This window comes from Taeniopygia guttata, chromosome 12 (genome assembly GCF_048771995.1).
Source record: "Taeniopygia guttata chromosome 12, bTaeGut7.mat, whole genome shotgun sequence".
Classification (NCBI taxonomy): Eukaryota; Metazoa; Chordata; class Aves; order Passeriformes; family Estrildidae; genus Taeniopygia; species Taeniopygia guttata.
The window spans coordinates 18,650,259-18,664,264 of record NC_133037.1 but is presented as its reverse complement, the minus strand read 5'-3'; the positions used below and the strand labels follow the sequence as shown (position 1 = coordinate 18,664,264).

At 41.4% G+C, this 14,006-nt stretch overlaps 1 protein-coding gene across 1 annotated transcript in view; it reads right to left on the bottom strand.

Annotated features, from left to right (window-relative positions):
• Positions 1 to 9,486, bottom strand: part of PPARG (peroxisome proliferator activated receptor gamma) — a 53,772-nt gene extending 44,286 nt beyond the window's left edge. Inside the window, exon 1 of the mRNA XM_030283096.4 lies at positions 9,338 to 9,486. The gene's annotated coding sequence lies outside the window, so the exon portion shown is untranslated. The remainder of the gene's footprint in view (positions 1 to 9,337) is intronic.
• Between the last annotated feature and the right edge of the window lie 4,520 nt (positions 9,487 to 14,006).

The window sequence follows — 14,006 nt, the reverse complement described above, 5'->3', positions numbered from 1 at the left end:
GAGAATGCCTTTCTTCCACAGGGCAACTGCCAGGTATAATTACTACATTCATCAGCCTTTCCTGGAGTAATTGTCAGGAAAGTGGCAACCATGCCTGCATCCATTTCTTCTTCCTCCTGGCCTTTTCCTGCTTGCCTTCCAGGACAATTAAAGGCTCTCTCTGCTTTCTCTTCTTTTGTTCACCTCAGTCCTTTTCTTCCCTTTATTCCTCCCTTCAAAACTTTGGGGAGGAAAGGGAGAGATGATCCCGCTGTTATCACACTTAGCAATTTGTTGTGTTTTTTTTTTTGTTTGTTTTTTTTTGTTTTTTTAATTAAAATAAATTTTTTAAATTAAAAACATATTTAAAATTTTAATTTTTTAAAAATTAAATTTAAACTCTGACATTCTGTGGAGATGGCCAGTCCAGCTCTTTCACCAGTGCCAACACAAGAGTCACCCTCGTGTCTAAGGGTCAAGCTGGAGCAGAAACTCAGAATTGTCACATGTTTTCTATGCTGTGCCTTCCTGTTCTTGGGGAGGAGACAGGAATCTGCTGCCCAGCCTGCGTCAGAGGCACACTCAGGACAGAAAATCGGGGCTATGGACGAGTTATTGTTATTCCAAACTCACCTCGGGCTGCAGCAACCCTCACTGCTGCCCTGCTGTCCCCAGTGACAGGAAAGCTGTCACTTGTTGTTAGCAGATCAGACAGTTCCTGTTCTCAGAGGAGTCGTAAGTAAGGCTAGATTTAAAAAACAGAGCGAACTTGGGCAGAAAAAGAACAATGAGCAAGGATGCCAAAATACAGTGAAACACCACGTTATGGCATTGTCAGCATATCTTAAACCAAGAAAAGCTGAAAATCTCATAAGAGACCAGAGAGAAGAATTCAAATTTAAGAAGGTTCCAACAATAAACTGTAGTCTTTGAGAAAGAAATTCGAACATCTGTATTTTTTAAAGAATTCCCCCGCTTTTTAATACTATTCATTGGCAAAAATAAAAAAGGCCAAATACAGAAATCCAGCAGGCATAACTAATCTTCTTACTGCCTTCCTTTGAAATTTCCTTTAATTAATTAATTCATTAGTTTCCTTTCCTGATATTCACTGTGGACAGCTTCTTCCCATGTTCCCAACTCCCTGCTATGCTGGGCCTCCAAAGTCCCACACTGGCCTTCGATCCCTGCCCTAATCCACCACTGCAATTAATCTAATCACACTGCACACCAGTAGCCTCTATTAAGATTAAAGATAATCTTGCTATTTCACAAGATTAAAAAAGCCAGAGCCAATCTTAATATCACACATTACTCCACCTATTCTGCATAAATTCTGTTTTATGAATATTAGAAAAGAGGAAGGCACTGGTAATATTGTTATCTTTTAAAAGCAGAATTGAGAAAATACACAGCAGTTTTCTGGGCTTTTGTCTGATCTCTCACCTACTCGAAATTGGCACAAAAATAAAAGAATGGCAAGAAGTGCACATGACTTCCACATCCTCAGTGTTACATCACGAAGGATGAAACAGCAGATTATGTACAGCTCACAGTGCTGCTGTGCTGTGTGCAACTCTTCCCTTGCATAAAAAATGCCCTTCTCAACAAAACTGTGACTCATGAAAAAATTGACAGATACCAATGGAAACAGTGAGAGGCTCATTTCATAACAGGACCTGTTACTGTGGACTCTGACATTTCCCTGCTAAGTGGGGATTTTTTAATATAAATGAAGCATGTGGATCTTTAATATTCTATTTTTGGATTACAATTTTCATCGCCAAAATCTTTTCAAGAAGACATCTACAAGAAGATATCTCTGCTGTAGCAAAGGTGGGTTCTTGATGCTGAAGGGTTTCCCAATACTTCAAGCACTGTCAAGAATTCCTGCCCACGCCAGCTGTGCTGTAATCACTGTTTCTTAATAAATCAGTAATCCTGATCTAAGAAAATAATTCCTCAAATGTCATTACCTCTGTCAGAATACAGCTTGCATAACCTGATGTGTTACCCTGTCTGAAAACCTGAAGCAGTGCAAGGATTTCAAGTGTGGGTTTTATCCAAGGGGATGGATCCCTGCAAAAAGCCCGACATTAAAGCAGATTTTGGGGACATAAATATCCTGGTGAAGCTGGCCACGCGTGGGTCAGGCAACAAAATTTGGGCAGTGCCCAAAGGAAGCTGTTCAAGGAACCCTCTTGAGATTCCTGTTCATCATGGCCTAATGTTCTTTGCCCTGTCACAAAAAAACAATTCACCAGTTTCAGACGACTGGCGAGCTCACATCACAAATAATGCTCCAAAAGCTGGAAAAGCAGGGCTGGAATTTACTTCCAGTAGCATTTATTAAATATGACAACAACAACAACAACAACAATAATAATAACCCAAAGAAGCAAGGTAGGAATTGCTAATTGAGCTTCCAACAGATTTTTTAAAATTATTTTGCCTTGCCTTACTAATGAAAAATACATTGAAACCATTGGTAAAAACCCTGAGCCTTTCAATTGAATTCCTGAATATTTCCTTTTTTCCTATTTGAAATTCAAGACCTGAAACTTTTGTAGCACCAATTTGGAAACTTGTTTTCTGTAGTCAAATGAACAACTCCTGTTTAGATGAGATCTTTATTAAAGAATCCACTCCAGACCAATTCAACAATTCTGGCAATAGCTGTAATGTAAGTGCAAAAACACCCAAACCAAATGCAGGAAAAGAAACCTTTTAAATGGTGCTTATTTCATTCAGAGAATGGATTTAATGTGAAACCCTTTTGTTTTAAATAAGGCTTGAAGTTTCTTCTTGTTTATCAGCTCAAACCACCTTCAGCAACAGCTGGAAATTCTGAAAGTGAAAGCACATTTGCAGAACTTTTGTTTCCACATTCTCTAATCCTGTTTTAGGCAAAACTCAAAAAGTCTGCATCTCCATATGAGTACCCCCAAATATACACTCATTTGTAAAACTCAATTTATATTGCCAATACCATGGGATATTTAAAAGAAATTAAACACTTGCCTGCTTTTCTTAGTATTCCTAATAATTTCAGACCTCAAATATGTTATCATGCCTTGATGTACAAGCAAGACATCTCAGAAATGCAGTTTAAGTGCAAATGTTGGCATCTGGGAGTGACAACAGGGAAGAAAAGCAGTGAAACCCTTGCAGAACTTTAGTGACTCCATTAAATAAATCCATCCCCTATTGCTGGTTACTTCAGGGGCACTGGAGCGTCATTAAGTCAGTGCAAGAACTTTGTTTTAGACATAATAACTGCTAGAAAGCAAATAAATATTATATTTTTTACTAGTCCTGAAGGAAATGAGACCCTCTGGTGCAGCCTCTTCAAAATTTCTCTGTGAATATGGTCCTGAATAAGTTTAGAGAATACAGATAAACTCTAAGTAAATAAAGCAACCTTTTGCCCTCATGTACTTCTGTACTTGCTTATCTTGCTTGATTTCTCTGGGTGTAACTGAAAATAAAATTTCGGTTTCTTGTTTTTTTACGTTCATAGGTAGGATTAAAAATCAATCTAGCAATGTACCACATAATAGCATGCTTCCATGAAGCTCAAAAACTGAGATTCAGCATAAAATACTGTAGCTCAAATACCACTGTAGGGAACAGCAACTCCAAGGAAAACACATTCGAGATGAAAGGATAAACTCTCAGTTTTATTTACTGTAGACATAAAAAGTCAGGACCTAAACCTATCATGAGGAAATATGTACATTATGAAAGGCAGTAAATAGAAGTGGCTGCATTTTTCCACAAGCCCCCATATTAGATAGCACCACAAAGCACCAGGTCCAGGTAGTAAAACCTGTTTTTCTGACCACCCCTACTAGAAGATCTTGGTGTGAGTGTTAAAGCCTGTAATTAACATTTTTCTTTCCATAGTTCCTTTTTTTGGTGGAACAATCTGAGTCTTTTGGTAGCCTGACATCTCTCTCACAGCACCATGGCTGAGCACTTATCTGACAGCAATATTCAAATATTCCCCTAGCACATGGAGTGAAAATGTTCCTCAGTCTGCTTGTACACAGATGGCACCTGAGTTCAAAGCCTCTCAAACTTCAAAATTGCTGCCACACAGCCACAAATACTAACAGCAGTTACACAACCTCTCTGTTCAATAAATCTAAACAAACACACAAGTACTATGGACTTCTCATGCAATATTATAGCATAAAAAAATCCCATTTTATGCAATGTGGTGTAATCATGTATTGTGTAAAAAGTTTAAGACGAGATCATAATTCTGGGCAGGAGTGCTCTGTGCAAATATGAAATTCTCTGCACAGTAAATGCTGAAACTCGGCAGATGCAGTAAGAAAACTTTCACTGCTCTGCCCTACCCTACAAATATTCCATACAGCTGAAAGTCTGACCGACGTAAATCACATATTCAGGGTTTTATACACACAGGTGAGTTAGAGGAATTGGAGCTGCAGGTCTATAAGAAATTCTAGGATCCTGGAAAAGGGAAATGTGATAAAGAGGAAAGAGATCAATGCTCATGGAGCTCATGAAATTCCAACAGCCGGTAAAGCAGCACGAAGTAGACTATTTTACAAGGGCATAATAATAGCTGCTAGAAGACCAAAAGTAGAATCTATGCCTAGTTTGAAGTCTAGAATAAACTAATATCAACTGCAACTTCTGCACCAAAATGTTGGTGTTTCTTTTGGAGTTGAAATATGTTAAGAAATTGATCACACAGAAGGCAAATGAATACACACCTCCTGTTACACTGGTATTTATCACAAGTTTTAAAGAAAAATATGTAGGACTTAAGCTGTAGTACACTCTCATGGTTATTTAATTTCAGGCATTTAGTCTCACAGAGCAAGCAGCAATTCCTTTAGAGCCGGACCCTCAATTTTGAGCATGCTAAACCCACAGCCACGCAGGAATTCAGCAGTAATTGCAAGGCAGCAAACTGTACAGAGGGCTACACTTTTATCACTGCAAACCTGATCCTACTGAAACAGCACATCCACCACTGACCTCAAGGAAGCTGGGATTTTTATATCTTTTTTAGATTCTATGCATCTTCCACTAAACCAAGAAGTTTATTTGCTAGCATGGAGCATTCTGAGTATTTTCTGTTGGGATATTACCTAATATTTATTATCCTGCATTATCAGAAATTACACAGAGCCTTTCAGCACTGCTGAGATTAGTAGGAAACCATTCCTAACACAGGGTTAATCCCTTCCCCAACACACACATCCCCTATAAGCGTGTCCAGAACCCCACACGGATGTTCACCCCACGCAGTGCTGCACATACATCCCCAGAGCTGTGGCAGCTTTGTGTTTTGTAAATTGCTAATTATCAACCAGCAGAGTAGACTTTGGGATTCAGAGACTTGAATTCATAGACTTTGTCCTGAATGTGCAGCCTGCATGGCATGGAGGAGATCTGCTTAGTCATGAGGAAAGGGGGTGGCTTATGCAAGTCCACAGAGCATCTCCTGCTCGCCCATTCCAGAAATTCCCAGCCCGGCTCTGGAGGTGGTTCCTTCTGCTCCCCTGTCAAAGGGGGATATTCCCCTCTTTCCAGGGAAAGCTTAAGAAACTGCTAAGTAAAGAAAAGAAGATACTGCTTAGAAGTTGAGGTGTTTCTTTCTGCAAATTTGGATCTTTATTACACAAATAACTTTTTCTGTCATAATGCTGATTAGAATCTACTGGCACTGTCAGCATCATTTACTCTTGCAAGAATAAATGGACACACTGAAATTTTAAATTTCATTTTTTGCCTCAGTCTTGCTCCTGCGTTGTTTCTCCATTGCAAATGGGGAACTATTTGCATTCTCATCTCCCAGATCACACAGTATTGAGGACAGGGGCAATTATTTCATTTGAGTAAGAAGATGGCCCCAGCCTTGACTAGGCTGCTCGGTACTAGTGCAACACAGGTAATTAAAAATATCTATATAGTTCATGTATCACGAATTTTAATTGGGGAATGATGTCATTGTTTAGTTCAATTCTATAGAGTGGTTTATGAGAGGGCAAACAGGCCAAATAATATAATGGAAGGTGTGGGTGGAGTGGGAGAAAAATGTGAACATCATCAGATTGACTTCAATTCTGCGAAAGTTTCCAGATAGGAAGACTGCAGAATAGGCCTTGCTTTATTTTTTTTTTCCCCTCTAAATTTAAAGAGCAAAACTCCATGACAGATTTATTATAATTTGCCCTGCAGTGTGAGAAGAGCTGACAACCTTGTAGCAGGAGGAAGAGGGAAGTGCATGCTGCAGCAGAAGAGCTGATGCTGAAGTAGAAACTTAATATTTCCTATGGTTGCCACACTTATTTTCTCCTTCCTATTTCCTTATACCTGCAGGAGCTGGGAGTATCCCAAGCCCACTCACCACAGGGTTGAGTACCGGGGTGATAATTTGCTTAGCACCAGCTTTTTCTACGTTGTTCCTGGAACCTGATAGCAGCACCACTGGAAAAGGTGGACTACTCTACATTTAAAAGAAAGCACAACTGGAAAAACTCCCTGGGCTCTTCCCTTTGTGGAAAATAAAAAGTGGAAGGGGGACTAGACAAGAGAAATAGAAAAGGTTTATCATTTAATGTAGGAATCAATTGATGGTTCATATCAATCCAAAGACAAATCTTACGGCTTTTCCATTTTTCATTCTGCCTTGGAAAAGCCCCCACAGGGAAAAAGCCGGGGGCAAGGAGGAGATTTTCTCCCCAGGTACTCTGTAAATGAAGTCCTTTAAATGGATCTGTTACTGGGAACCCCCAGGTTCCGTTTGTGAGGAGTGGGACTTGAGTACATCCATGTTCTCTTGCTTTGGATTGTTTCTAACTCTTCCTCTCGTTCACAAAAAGTGAGCTGACACACAGAGAACATTTGGCATAAAGTACCTGAAAACCAGATCCTGCTGTTAAAAAACTAGAAATACAGAGTGAAATAATTAGCACTTATCATCTAACATCATGCTGGATTTAATAAACCTATTAGTGATTAAAAAATGAACCTAGTAGCAATAACTAATGGAAAGTATTGTATCCATGACTTCAAAAGGCTCATGGAGAATTTGTAATTGTAGGATGATTCCTCTTGAGTAACTGCACTGGAAACTTTTACTGCGTGATCATTATGGGAATAATCCTCGTGAAAACGCTTGTAAAAGAAACGCAGATTCTGAATATCAAACAGACACAATTAGTGATTCACTATTAGGCTACTGAAAAGGGCTAGGAAAGATATTCAACTCCACTCTGAGCAGATTACATTTAAAAAACCTGAAGTTTGCCTCACCAATCAAGGTGAAAAAAAGTATTAAGTTTACTTTTCATTATTTGGTCCAGCTTTGTACAAGACAGAGTTTTCATTCTATTTTCAATTTTTCTTGTTTTTACAATAAAATGGTTTTCAAACTTCATTTTATTAGCCATTACTATAAGGAGGAGACTACACTAAAAGTAATTGAAACAATGCCTAAATTTATTTTATCGACTTAGAAATGGACTTGTGGTTATTTTAAAAGTTCACAAAAGAGTCAGATTCAAAAGCACTGCTGATAAGGGTTGCATTTATCAGTCCCATAAGGAAGGTTAAAAGGCTTAGCTTCAATATCCTTCAACTAAATTCTAATATATCACTGCCTTCATTTCAGAATTCATTTTACAAAACAAATTTATATCAGAAAAATATATTAGCTGTATATTCTGTATTATAATGGAAGTTTCATTGAATGCTGATGTTAAATACATTGTATTATCCAGGAATTTGGCATTTCTAAGAAACACAGACCATCTTAAGGCTGTTTAGAAGTACAGAATATCTGAACCACTACAAGTTAGTGAGATATTTTACAAAACTGATGCCTAAAAACATTCAAATTCAAAAGCTGTCTGTGTAAAAATACCTTTATATTATATTTCTGATTGGTTATCATTCAAAGTCAGTGCCAACTATTTTTTTTCAGCTCTCTCTCCCCTTGACAAGCCCATGCTTATATTGTGCCACATGCCTTAACACACTGCTAGGAGTGATTTCTTGTAATCTCATAATTAAATCTCTCAGCAATTTTTGCAGCAATTTTTTTTTTTTGTGACAGCCAAAGTGAATAATGATGTCAAACACATCACTTGATGCACCAAATTCTGCTATTAAGGAGAGCACACCATATGAAACTTCTTTTCAAAGGCGAGCACTCAGTATCATATGTCACAATTGTTTGGTGTACACTGGGAATTTTTGGTTAACTAGTAACAAATCATAGTAACCTTTTAAAAGGTAAATTACTTATTAAATGATAGACTAATTGCTACCAGAAAATAGATATTTTTAAATGGTACATTGTAACAGCGCTCTACAGCAAAAGCTTGTTCACAGATGGGACAGCAAGTCACAAATACAAATCCAAACCCCGGGTTATTTCAAGGAGAATTAAAACTGATCGATCTGATTTAAAGGAACCTAAACTCCAAAGGACATCCAGAAATCGGTAAATCCCTGAGCTTTTGATCACAAGAAATACCAGCCTTACATCACTGATATTAATGAATGCATCCCTGTTAAGTCAGCATAGTATTGTCGTGTGTACACGGGGCCACAAAGTTACAACACCACAGGAACTTGCACTCTTTAGCTGCAGAATACCCTGGGGAGAAATGACACCAGGAAGATTACAAAACGCTCCTGCGAACCTGAGGCATGCCATCAAGACACAATATATTTCAACATAGCATCTCAGTTGTTGCAGCCTGTGAGAGGCTCCCCGACTTTCTGCGATTGGGAAATTTAGAAGAAAAAAAAAAAGAAAAAAAAAGTGCTGTTCATTCATTACGAGAGCAGCCAGGTGAACCCAGCACTGCCCTGGCGGTGCTTCCCCCACGGGCGGCAGGGATGGACGGCGCGCAGCGCATCCATCCATCCATCCATACATCCATCCATCCGCTCTCCCCATCACCTCCGGCTCTGCGGGGCGGGATATCGCCCCTCCGCCGCCGAGCATCCTCCTCCGCCACCCGCTGCAGCACCATGGACACAGCGCCCGGGCTGCCCCGGCCGGAGCGCGGCACCGCACCTGCAGCGCGCCCGGGGCGCTCCGGGCACCGCGTCCCGCCGGGCCCCGCGCTCCGCTCCCCGCGCTCCGCTCCCCGCGCTCCGCGGAGCCGCCGGCCCGGCCCGGCCCGGCCCGGCCCGCCCGGCACGCCGAGCATCCCCGCCGGCCCGGGGCTGTGCGCCCTGCCCGCCCCGAGCCACGGCAGCCCCGGCAGCCCCGGCAGCCCCGGCGGCCCCGGCAGCCCCGGCGGCCCTGCCCGCGGTGTCCGCGCTGCCCGCGGCTCCCTCAGCCCCGCGCCGCCCTCACCTCGGGGCCGGTGCCCGCAGCCGCACTGCCCCGGCGCTGTCAGTTCTCGGCGGGAGCTGCCGTTCCCTTCCAGCGGGATAAACTCCCCCGCTCGGCCCGGCCTCCCGGGCAGGGCCCGCCTCCCCCCGGCGCCGCCTCCGCCGGCCCACGGCGAGCGGGGCTGGCGGCGAGCGGGGCCGGGCTCGGGAGCGGGGACGGGGATAGGGAACGGATGGGGATGGGGACCGGGGGCGGCCACAGGGATGGCGAAGAAGAGCGGGACGGGAGAGGCAGCGGGGCAGTGAGGAGGAGGAGGAGGGCGAGGAGGAGGAGGAGCCGCTCCTTCCTCGCTGTCCCCTCAGGCCGCCCGGCCGGTCCGGTCCGGCCCGCGGAGCCGAACCAGCCGCGTGTAGCCGAGGGCAGAGCGCGGCCCCGCAGCGCGGCTGGAGTTTGATCTCTGCTCCCCGTAATCTCCCGTAACTGAAAATTCACTTTTTCCGCCTGCCGGCTGCTTTCTCTTTTGCCTTGCCATGCTGCAGCCGGCTCCGCTCTGCGCTGCCTGGTTTGGCCGGGTCGGCTCACGTCAGGCTGTGTCCTGCTGTGACAGGAGTAAAGGCTTTTCTGAAAAGGTTCTTAGCACTAACGGAGGTAAAGCAAATTCTTTTTCACTTTCCCCCCCCCCCCTTTTTTTTTTTCGCTTGAGATTATCTCTGGGCGCTCTTCCCCCCCTCCCAGGAATGCAGAGCCGAGCGCTATAGGCTGTGCTGGGTACCTCTCCAGAGGCAGCAAGCCCAAACAAGCTTGTCACCTCCTCTATCTCAGCCTCTGAGGCTTTGAAAAAGAAGTTAGATGTGGAAAAAAAAGGCATAAGATCAACAGGCTTTAGAGAGTCATCCTGGAACTCGAGGTGCCCCGGGATACAACAGTTTATCTTGAAAAACTCCTGATCCCTTGGACATCACTGGAAGGCTGAGAGGATCCCAAATTTGCCTCATTATTCTTAGTCATCAAGCATTTTGAAAGAGAGCCCGCATTTACTTTATTATTTGTATACTAAAGGCAATTTATAGATTAGGGTTGAACACGTCAAAATACCTGGACTACCTACAGATACTAACTTTGCCTCCAGCCTTTTGTTTATGAGAACAATCTCTCTGTCTGCAGAGGCTTGAAGCCTTGTCTTAATTTTTATGAGAATTATCTGTCTATTTGTATAGGCTTGAGGTGTTACCTCTGCCTTGACAGATCAAGGATTTTTTTTTTTTCAATTCCTGCTTTTTTCCCTTTCATCTGAATTTTTTTTCGCCTTGGAAATGTGGAAATATTTTTTTTAAGTGGTTCTTTTTTATTGTTTGGGTTGGGTATTTTAAAAATTATTTTAACATACTGCAGTAATAACCTATTCCACTAATACCCTGGCTCAGAATTAGAAGCCAGGTCCTGAAAGCAAGTAAAACAAACCCTCAGAATTACCATGGATGAACAAAGAGGCAAATGTGGGCAAAACAATCTTAACAAAGAGGTTTTAAACACCTTGGTTACTAATATTTCTACCCCTTTACTGCAAGAGCTGAAGTAGAGTTTCAACAGAAAATTAAAAGGAGAAGGATCTGAGCTGGACCCTCACAGAGTTCTGATTTAGCCCTGGTGAGAACAGAACTGCTGCTCTGCTGCTGGAGAATTCCCCATTTAGCTTAAATGTCTGAAAAAAGGGGATCCCTCCCCAAAAATCAAACCTTTGGGATCTCTCCCTAAATTTTAACCTGCAAACGTTTTCCAACTCCATGCAACTGGAAGCAATCCAAAAATTGGCAGGTATTGATAACATCCAGTTGGGACTGTGCAGTCCTGCTTTGAGCCCAGGCTTTTAATAAAGGCAGAAATACAAAGCACGGTTTGGATTTTTATTAAATTGCATGGGTGAGACAGATATCTCTAAGTCATTCCAGAGAAACCAGCCAAACACAGCTTTCACAGGAATATTACAAATACTCTATCAGTCTATTTCTGCTCTAAGCATTATTTTCTTTACTGAGTTCACCTTTTGAACAGAACTCATAAAGCTAAACCAGAATGATAACTTATGTAAAAATTACTTAGATTTTGTAAATATGCATTTTAGCAGATTGAGAAAGGAAAGGAAAAGATCATTTAGTCTGATTTCCTGCTTAACACGGATTTTTAGGTAGGATTTAATATCTCATTAAATGTTTCTTTTGGACAGCTAATCTTAGTTTGAAGAATGACAAGATAAAGAGTCCATACATTTTCTCTGGTAATTAAAAGTATGCCTTATTTATAATTTGAATTAATGTGTTTTTTGTTTTTCTTTTTTATTCCTTAACAAAGGGTGTTTTTGGTTTTTTTTTTCAGAGAAAGCCAATCATTTCTGTATTGGTAAAGAAATACAACAGACTACAAATATATTATCTATTCTGTAATCAAGTTGCTTTACACAGTAACGAAGTGGTCATAATAAAGACATTTATCAGCTTCTCATAAGTTTTTGTTTGCATTGTTTGACTGTGCAGTTTTTGATGATCCAGACTTTCTCCCCTCCTTATCTGAGAGGATTCCTAAGCTTGGCTGGGAGCTCTCAGAGTTATGAAACAAGAGTGAAATGTCAGGCTCAGGCCTTGCTGATCCATGGGCAGTTCTCCCCTAAGTTCAAAGAGAAGCAGAAAAGACTCTCTCAGCATCAGTTCTGGTTTTAAAATTTGAAGATAATTTGCCTTCACACAAGATCAATTATACTCTGTTTTTCTTGTTGGGTATAAAAGCATTAGTTAATTCTTTTCATCGGAAAGAATTGCATTTTAAACTAACTTTAATCAGCCCATTTTTCGTGGTGAGTCTTTTTGAAGCATTTATTGCATCTGAAAAGAAATTATTTCTGCTTGCAGTTATTACTGACTGACTGTACATTATGTGTTTCAATTATTCAGAAAATTCAAAGTAGATTAAATTGAATCATATGGCAAAAATAGTTCTCACTGAGATGAGAAACTGAAATGAGTACTCTGTGGAATCTCCAGATGGATAAGGGTGTTAGCAATGACAAAATAACCTCCCCTGAGTGGTTTAATTTCTCTTTTCCATCTTGGTGAAGGAATTTCTGTGCAACAATTCCTAAGGAATTCCAGGTAGGTGTTTATGGTTAGAAAAACTAATTTATTGGAGGTGATGCTGTGATTTTTACAATTGGCTTGAAAAGAGTGGCAGCCTTGCAAGGATTTCTACTCCTTCCCATCTCTGCAAAGACACAAATTCCTTCTTTTACTGACTTTTTATGTTTCCCCTGGGTTTGGGCTCAGTCTCTGGCTGCATTACTCAAGTTTAAAATCTTGCAGTGTGTCCTATGCTGGTGCTGTGGGATGGAATGGAGAAGTAGCCAAACCTTTAACATCTAGAGGGCAATCTCCTGCTCTGAGAGTGCAGCCAGAAATCTGACAGCCTGAGCAGCAAGTTCTGATTGTGCAAATTGCATTGCTTTAAAGGAATGGAGTTTAAATAAGTTAAAAATGTCCTGTATTGCTGCCTTTTCTTAAAGTTACCCCGTGTTCTTTCTCTTGGGTAATGTAATATTTTAATTCATATATCTGGTGTCCTTTTATTGATAAAAAGCATATCTTATTTGCCTCAGCATATCTCATTCTGTCTTTACTGGCAGTTTTTGGTCTGGCAAGGCATGTTTTTAAAAAGTAAGTCATAATATCACACCACACTCCTATCTACAGCTTGCACACTCTTTACTTGAAGGGAATTCATAGTTTCAGCTGCTACCAGTAGCATTTTACACAGCTATATGGCAAAACCTGGGGTATAAACTGCATTCCTTGAGTAGAGGAGTGTGCTGGGTGAGTTTCTCCCGGGATCCAGCAGGAGGGATAGAAGCAAGCACGATGCAGATTTTTCACAGATAACTGCAGAGCGGGTCAAAACAAGAACCCCTTAAAAATGAGCCGCCTTTGCCTGAACTTCGAGGCTTGGATAAAAAGAGAAAAAAATCCAAACCTTGCCTGCTTTAAATTCATGAAAGCCAAGATCACACCAGCCTGCCTACCTCTAAATTGTAATGGTTTTCTTCCTGACCTCCAGACTCCCCCCAACTCTTAACTTTGATTTCATCTTGGAGGGAATAACTTCCTCTCTAGGACTGTCTGGCTTTTCTGTAGTTGGATATGATATTGCATTCTGATTAAATGGGCCCCAATTGCACATCACAGACAGTTAGCAGGTAAAAGAAAATATAGCAATAAGGAGCTCAAGCACATACTGGTATCTGTCAGATGTTAATCCATCCGAAATTCATTTCTGAAGGAATCCTTTTAAAGCAACTAAAAGGTCATTTTGAGCCTCATTTAAAACCAGTTTATCCAAATTTCTTGGGTGATTGAGCTAAGACAGATTTATGAACGTAACTTAACTTCAGAAATCCAGATTTCTACAATTATACATGCTTAGACATCTGAAAGGAGGAGCTGATGCAACCAAGGCTCGGGGTTGTGCTAATCTAAGATGGGAAGGAGGTGGCTGGGTTGTGGTTAAAGCATGGGACTGAGCTGCTGAGAGGTCTTGCTTCTATTCCTGGTTGTGTCACTGACTTCCTGTGGGTCACTGGAGTCACTGAGCTCTGTCTCATTTTACTCATTTATAAAAAAGAAATGATATTGCATTGCTAAAGCACCGT